Source organism: Pleurodeles waltl, chromosome 2_2, assembly GCF_031143425.1.
Source record: "Pleurodeles waltl isolate 20211129_DDA chromosome 2_2, aPleWal1.hap1.20221129, whole genome shotgun sequence".
NCBI lineage: Eukaryota > Metazoa > Chordata > Amphibia > Caudata > Salamandridae > Pleurodeles > Pleurodeles waltl.
Window position 1 is genome coordinate 1,199,573,096 of NC_090439.1, and position 6,576 is coordinate 1,199,579,671.

A 6,576-nucleotide genomic window follows, 5' to 3' on the forward strand; every position below is an offset into this window, starting at 1 on the left:
TAATCCTAATTCAGATGCATCAGTTTGGACATAGAATTTTTTAGAGTAACAAGGGCTTTTCAGGACAGGTGCAGAGCACATGGCCTGCTTCAGCTCCTCAAAAGCTTTCTGACAGCTTGCTGTCCATAATACCTTTTTAGGCATTTTCTTGGATGTGAGGTCATTAAGAGGGGCTGCAATGGAGCCATAGTTCTTAATGAACCTCCTGTAATACCCAGTGAGGCCTAGGAAGGCTCTCACCTGAGTCTGAGTGGTAGGGGGAACCCAATCAATAATAGTTTGGATTTTCCCCTGAAGTGGTGCAATCTGTTCCCCACCAACAAGGTGTCCCAGATAAACCACCTTACCCTGCCCTATCTGGCACTTTGAAGCCTTGATAGTGAGGCCTGCCTTTTGCAGGGCCTCCAAAACTTTCCAAAGGTGGAACAGGTGATCATCCCAGCTGGAGCTAAAGACAGCTATATCGTCCAAATATGCTGCACTGAAAGCTTCCAGCCGTGGCAGGACTGTGTTCACCAACCTCTGAAAAGTGGCAGGTGCATTTTTCAAACCAAAAGGCATTACAGTAAACTGGTAATGTCCTCCAATGGTAGAAAATGCAGTCTTAGGTTTAGCATCTTCTGACAATTTGATCTGCCAATACCCTGCAGTCAAATCAAAAGTGCTTAGATACTTGGCAGATGCCAGTGTATCTATAAGCTCATCTGCCCTGGGTATAGGGTGAGCATCAGTTTTGGTTACTAAGTTGAGACCTCTATAGTCTACACAAAACCTCATTTCCTTCTTTCCATCTTTAGAATTGGGTTTTGGTACCAGTACCACAGGAGAAGCCCATGGACTGTCAGAGTGCTCAACCACTCCTAGTTCCAACATTTTCTGAACTTCTTGCTTTATGCAGTCCCTGCCATGGTCAGGCTGCCTATAGATCTTACTTTTGACAGGTAAACTGTCTCCAGTATCTATAGTGTGCTCACACCAAGAAGTGGTGCCTGGCACAGTAGAGAAGAGTTCTGAAAATTGTCCTAGGAGATTTATGCAATTATCTTTCTGCTCAGCAGTAAGACAATCAGCCAAAACTACACCTTCCACAAGAGCATCTTGTTCTGTGGAAGAGAAGAGATCAGGTAGAGGATCACTGTCTTCTTCCTGTCCCTCATCTGTTGCCATGAGCAGGGTGAGATCAGCCCTGTCATAGTAGGGTTTCAGGCGGTTGACATGGAGCACCCTAAGGGGACTCCTGGCAGTGCCTAAGTCAACCAAGTAGGTGACTTCACCCTTCTTTTCAACAATTGTGTGGGGTCCACTCCATTTATCTTGGAGTGCTCTTGGGGCCACAGGCTCCAAGACCCACACTTTCTGCCCTGGTTGGTACTGAACCAAAACAGCCTTCTGATCATGCCATTGCTTCTGGAGCTCTTGGCTGGCCTGAAGGTTTTTACTGGCCTTTTTCATGTATTCAGCCATCCTTGATCTGAGGCCAAGTACATAATCCACAATATCCTGCTTAGGAGCTTTTAAAGGTTGTTCCCAACCCTCCTTTACAAGTGTGAGTGGACCCCTAACAGGGTGTCCAAAAAGAAGTTCAAAGGGGCTGAAGCCCACTCCTTTCTGGGGTACCTCCCTGTAGGCAAAAAGGAGGCATGGTAGAAGGATATCCCATCTACTGCGGAGTTTTTCAGGGAGACCCATAATCATGCCTTTGAGAGTTTTATTAAATCTTTCCACCAGTCCATTTGTTTGTGGATGATAGGGTGTTGTGAACTTGTAAGTTACACCACGCTCCTTCCACATGGCCTTTAAGTATGCAGACATGAAATTGCTTCCCCTGTCTGAAACTACTTCCTTTGGGAAGCCCACCCTGGAAAATATTCCCAGGAGGGCCTTTGCCACTGCAGGTGCTGTAGTGGTCCTTAAAGGAATAGCTTCAGGATATCTTGTGGCATGGTCCACTACCACTAAGATAAACCTATTGCCTGAAGCAGTAGGAGGGTCAAGGGGGCCAACTATGTCAACCCCTACCCTTTCAAAGGGAACCCCAACCATAGGCAGTGGGATAAGGGGTGCCTTTGGGGTGCCACCTGTCTTGCCACTGGCTTGACAGGTTTCACAGGACTTACAAAATTCCTTTGTGTCCTCAGACATCCTAGGCCAATGAAACAATGGTACCAATCGGTCCCAAGTTTTCATTTGACCCAGGTGCCCAGCTAAGGGAATGTCATGTGCCAGTGTTAGGAGGAACTTTCTGTACTCCTGAGGAATCACTAATCTCCTGGCAGCTCCAGGTTTAGGATCCCTATGCTCAGTGTACAGGAGGTTGTCCTCCCAGTAAACTCTGTGAGAGTCACTGACATCCCCATTAGCCTGTTTGACAGCTTGCTGTCTGAGACCCTCTAATGTGGGACAGGTTTGCTGTGCCACACTCAGCTCCTCTCTGGCAGGCCCCCCTTCACCCAAAAGCTCAGCAGTGTCTGCTTTCAGCTCCTCTGGTGTAGGTTCTGCACAGGGAGGGAATTCTTCTTCCTCAGAATTAGAATCCACTGTAGAGGGAGGGATAGTAGGAAGTGGTTTGCTTCTACTAGCCCTACCTTTAGGGAGCACTTGGTCCATTGTTCCAGGATCCAAGCTTCCCTGTCCTTTTTGCTTTTTGGCCTGAGCCCTTGTCAAAGCAAAAATATGCCCTGGGATGCCCAGCATTGCTGCATGGGCCTCCAACTCCACATCTGACCAAGCTGATGTCTCCAAATCATTCCCTAATAGACAGTCTACAGGTAAATCTGAAGCTACCACAACTTTCTTTGGACCAGTTACCCCCCCAGTTGAGATTTACAACAGCCATGGGGTGGCTTTGTGTTATGTTGTGAGCATCGGTTACTTGGTACTGGTGTCCAAGTATGTGTTGTTCAGGGTGCACCAGTTTCTCAATCACCATTGTGACACTGGCACCTGTGTCCCTGTAGGCCTGGACCTCAACACCATTTATTAGGGTTAGTTGCTTGTACTTCTCCAAGTTATGGGGGCAAGCAACCAAAGTGGCTAAATCAATAGCCCCTTCAGAGACTAAAGTAGCCTCTGTGGTCTCCCTAATCAGACCAACCCCAACTAAATTACCAAAAGTGAGCCCAGCTACTCCCTTGGATTGGCTATTAGTAGGTTTGCTCCCACCACCACTGCTATTAGTAGGGACACTAGGTGTAGCAGTAGGGGTTGTAGTGGTAGGAGCTGTGGTGCCTTTCTTTGGACAACTGGGATCTGTTGTCCAATGGCCTTTTATTTTACATAAATAGCACCATGGTTTCTTTTCCTTGTTCTGATTAAAGGAGGATTTGGACCCACCACCCCCACCAGAGTGTTTTTGTGGGCCTGATGAAGACTCATTTTTAGATTTGTCCCCACCCTTGTCAGAAGACTTACCATCCTTCTTTTTGTTGCCATCTTTGTCACCCCCTGTATGAACTTTTCTGTTCACTCTTGTTCTGACCCATTTGTCTGCCTTCTTTCCCAATTCTTGGGGAGAGGTCAGATCAGAGTCCACCAAGTACTGGTGCAACAAATCAGACACACAATTATTAAGAATATGCTCTCTCAGGATTAAGTTATACAGGCTGTCATAATCAGTAACTTTACTGCCATGTAACCACCCCTCCAAGGCCTTCACTGCCTGGTCAATGAAATCAACCCAGTCTTGTGAAGACTCCTTTTTGGTCTCTCTGAACTTTATCCTGTACTGTTCAGTGGTTAAGCCATAACCTTCCAGGAGTGCATTCTTAAGAACTTGGAAATTATTAGCATCATTTTCTTTTACAGTAAGGAGCCTATCCCTACCTTTTCCACTAAATGATAGCCATAGGATAGCAGCCCACTGCTTTTGAGGGACATCCTGTACAGCACAGGCCCTCTCAAGTGCAGCAAACCACTTGTTAATGTCATCCCCCTCCTTATAAGGGGGAACTATCTTGTGCAGATTCCTGGAATCATGCTTTTTTGCAGGATGACTATGGGGAATACTGCTGCTGCCACCATGGGTATCTAAACCCAACTTCTGTCTTTCCCTCTCTATTTCTAAAGACTGTCTATCCAAATCCAGCTGTTGCTTCTTGAGCTTCAGTCTGGTTTGTTCCACTCTCAATCTATTGAGCTCCATTTCTAACAATCTGTCATCAGGGTGGGTGGGAGGGACATTTCTAGATACAGAGGTATGATGGGAATGAACAGAAGGAGACCTGTCCCTTACAGAGGGCACCCTAACAGCTTGGCTAACAGTATAATGTGAGAGCACCATCAGTATGGTGTGATTCAACCTCTGTACCAACTATGCTAGACTGTCTAGTAATGGGCAGGCTGAGAAGTTTCTTTCCTGAATCTTTTCCTGGGGGAGTCCCTGGATCAGATTGAGAACCATTAGCTACTTTTTCACCAGATTGGGCACTTATGGCCTTATCCTGTACTCTAAGCATGTTAATTAACAGTTCTAAGGAAGGATTCTTCCCTACACTCAAACCTCTCTCTATGCAGAGACTCCTTGCTCCTTTTCAGCTAAGGTGATCATATGCAAGTTTGGACAGTTCAACGTTTTGGCCTGTGCCAGACATTTTTAGAGAGAGTTAAAGTGATAGAAAAAGAGAAAAAAGTTTTCAGAACTTTTTGGAAAGACAGAAAAAACTTTTTAAACTTTTAAGAACTTTTTGAAAGTTTTAGAAGTACTTTTCAGCACTTAGAAAAGAGTGAAAAGAGGAAATGCAAAACTTTTTGGCTATGTGTATATACACTGACCTTGTTTTGTATATTTTTCTCTTATGAAAAGTACAATGACAAGAGTGGTAAGTAGTCTCAAGCACTTATCCCACCACTGCACAACCAATGTAGGAGGCTGGACTGGCTTGTAGTGAGTACCAAGGGGTACTTGCACCTTGCACCAGGCCCAGTTATCCCTTATTAGTGTATAGGGTGTCTAGCAGCTTAGGCTTATAGATAATGGTAGCTTAGCAGAGCAGCTTAGGCTGAACTAGGAGACGTGTGAAGCTACTACAGTACCACTTAGTGTCATATGCACAATATCATAAGAAAACACAATACACCGTTATACTAAAAATAAAGGTACTTTATTTTTATGACAATATGCCAAAGTATCTTAGAGTGTACCCTCAGTGAGAGGATAGGAAATATACACAAGATATATATACACAATAGCAAAAATATGCAGTATAGTCTTAGAAAACAGTGCAAACAATGTATAGTTACAATAGGATGCAATGGGGAAACATAGGGATAGGGGCAACACAAACCATATACTCCAAAAGTGGAATGCGAACCACGAATGGACCCCAAACCTATGTGACCTTGTAGAGGGTCGCTGGGACTATTAGAAAATAGTGAGAGTTAGAAAAATAACCCTCCCCAAGACCCTGAAAAGAGAGTGCAAAGTGCACTAAAGTTCCCCTAAGGACAAAATAGTCGTGTTATAGGAATAATGCAGGAAAGACACAAACCAGCAATGCAACAACTGTGGATTTCCAATCTAGGGTACCTGTGGAACAAGGGGACCAAGTCCAAAAGTCACAAGCAAGTCGGAGATGGGCAGATGCCCAGGAAATGCCAGCTGCGGGTGCAAAGAAGCTTCGACTGGACAGAAGAAGCTGAGGTTTCTGCAGGAACGAAAAGGGCTAGAGACTTCCCTTTGGAGGACCGATCCCTCTCGCCTTGGAGAGTCGTGCAGAAGTGTTTTCCCGCCGGAAGGACGCCAACAAGCTTTGCTACACGCAAATCGTGCGTTTGGCGTTTTTGGACGCTGCTGGGGCCCTGGAGGGACCATGAGGTCGCAAATTGGACCTGAAGAGAGAGGGGACGTCGAGCAAGACAAAGAGCCCTCACTGAAGCAGGTAGCACCCGGGGAAGTGCCAGAAACAGGCACTACGAGGATGTGTGAAACGGTGCTCGCCGGAGTTGCACAAAGGAGTCCCACGTCGCCGGAGACCAACTTAGAAAGTCGTGCAATGCAGGTTAGAGTGCCGTGGACCCAGGCTTGGCTGTGCACAAAGGATTTCCGCCGGAAGTGCACAGGGGCCGGAGTAGCTGCAAAGTCGCGGTTCCCAGCAATGCAGCTCAGCGAGGTGAGGCAAGGACTTACCTCCACCAAACTTGGGCTGAAGAGTCACTGGACTGTGGGGGTCACTTGGACAGAGTCGCTGGATTCCAGGGACCTCGCTCGTTGTGCTGAGAGGAGACCCAAGGGACCGGTGATGCAGCTTTTTGGTGCCTGCGGTTGCAGGGGGAAGATTCCGTCGACCCACGGGAGATTTCTTCGGAGCTTCTGGTGCAGAGAGGAGGCAGGCTACCCCCACAGCATGCACAAGCAGGAAAACAGTCGAGAAGGCGGCAGGATCAGCGTTACAGAGTTGCAGTAGTCGTCTTTGCTACTATATTGCAGGTTTGCAGGCTTCCAGCGCGGTCAGCAGTCGATTCCTTATCAGAAGGTGAAGAGAGAGATGCAGAGGAACTCGGCTGAGCTCATGCATTCGTTATCTAAAGTTTCCCCAGAGACAGAGACCCTAAATAGCCAGAAAAGAGGGTTTGGCTACC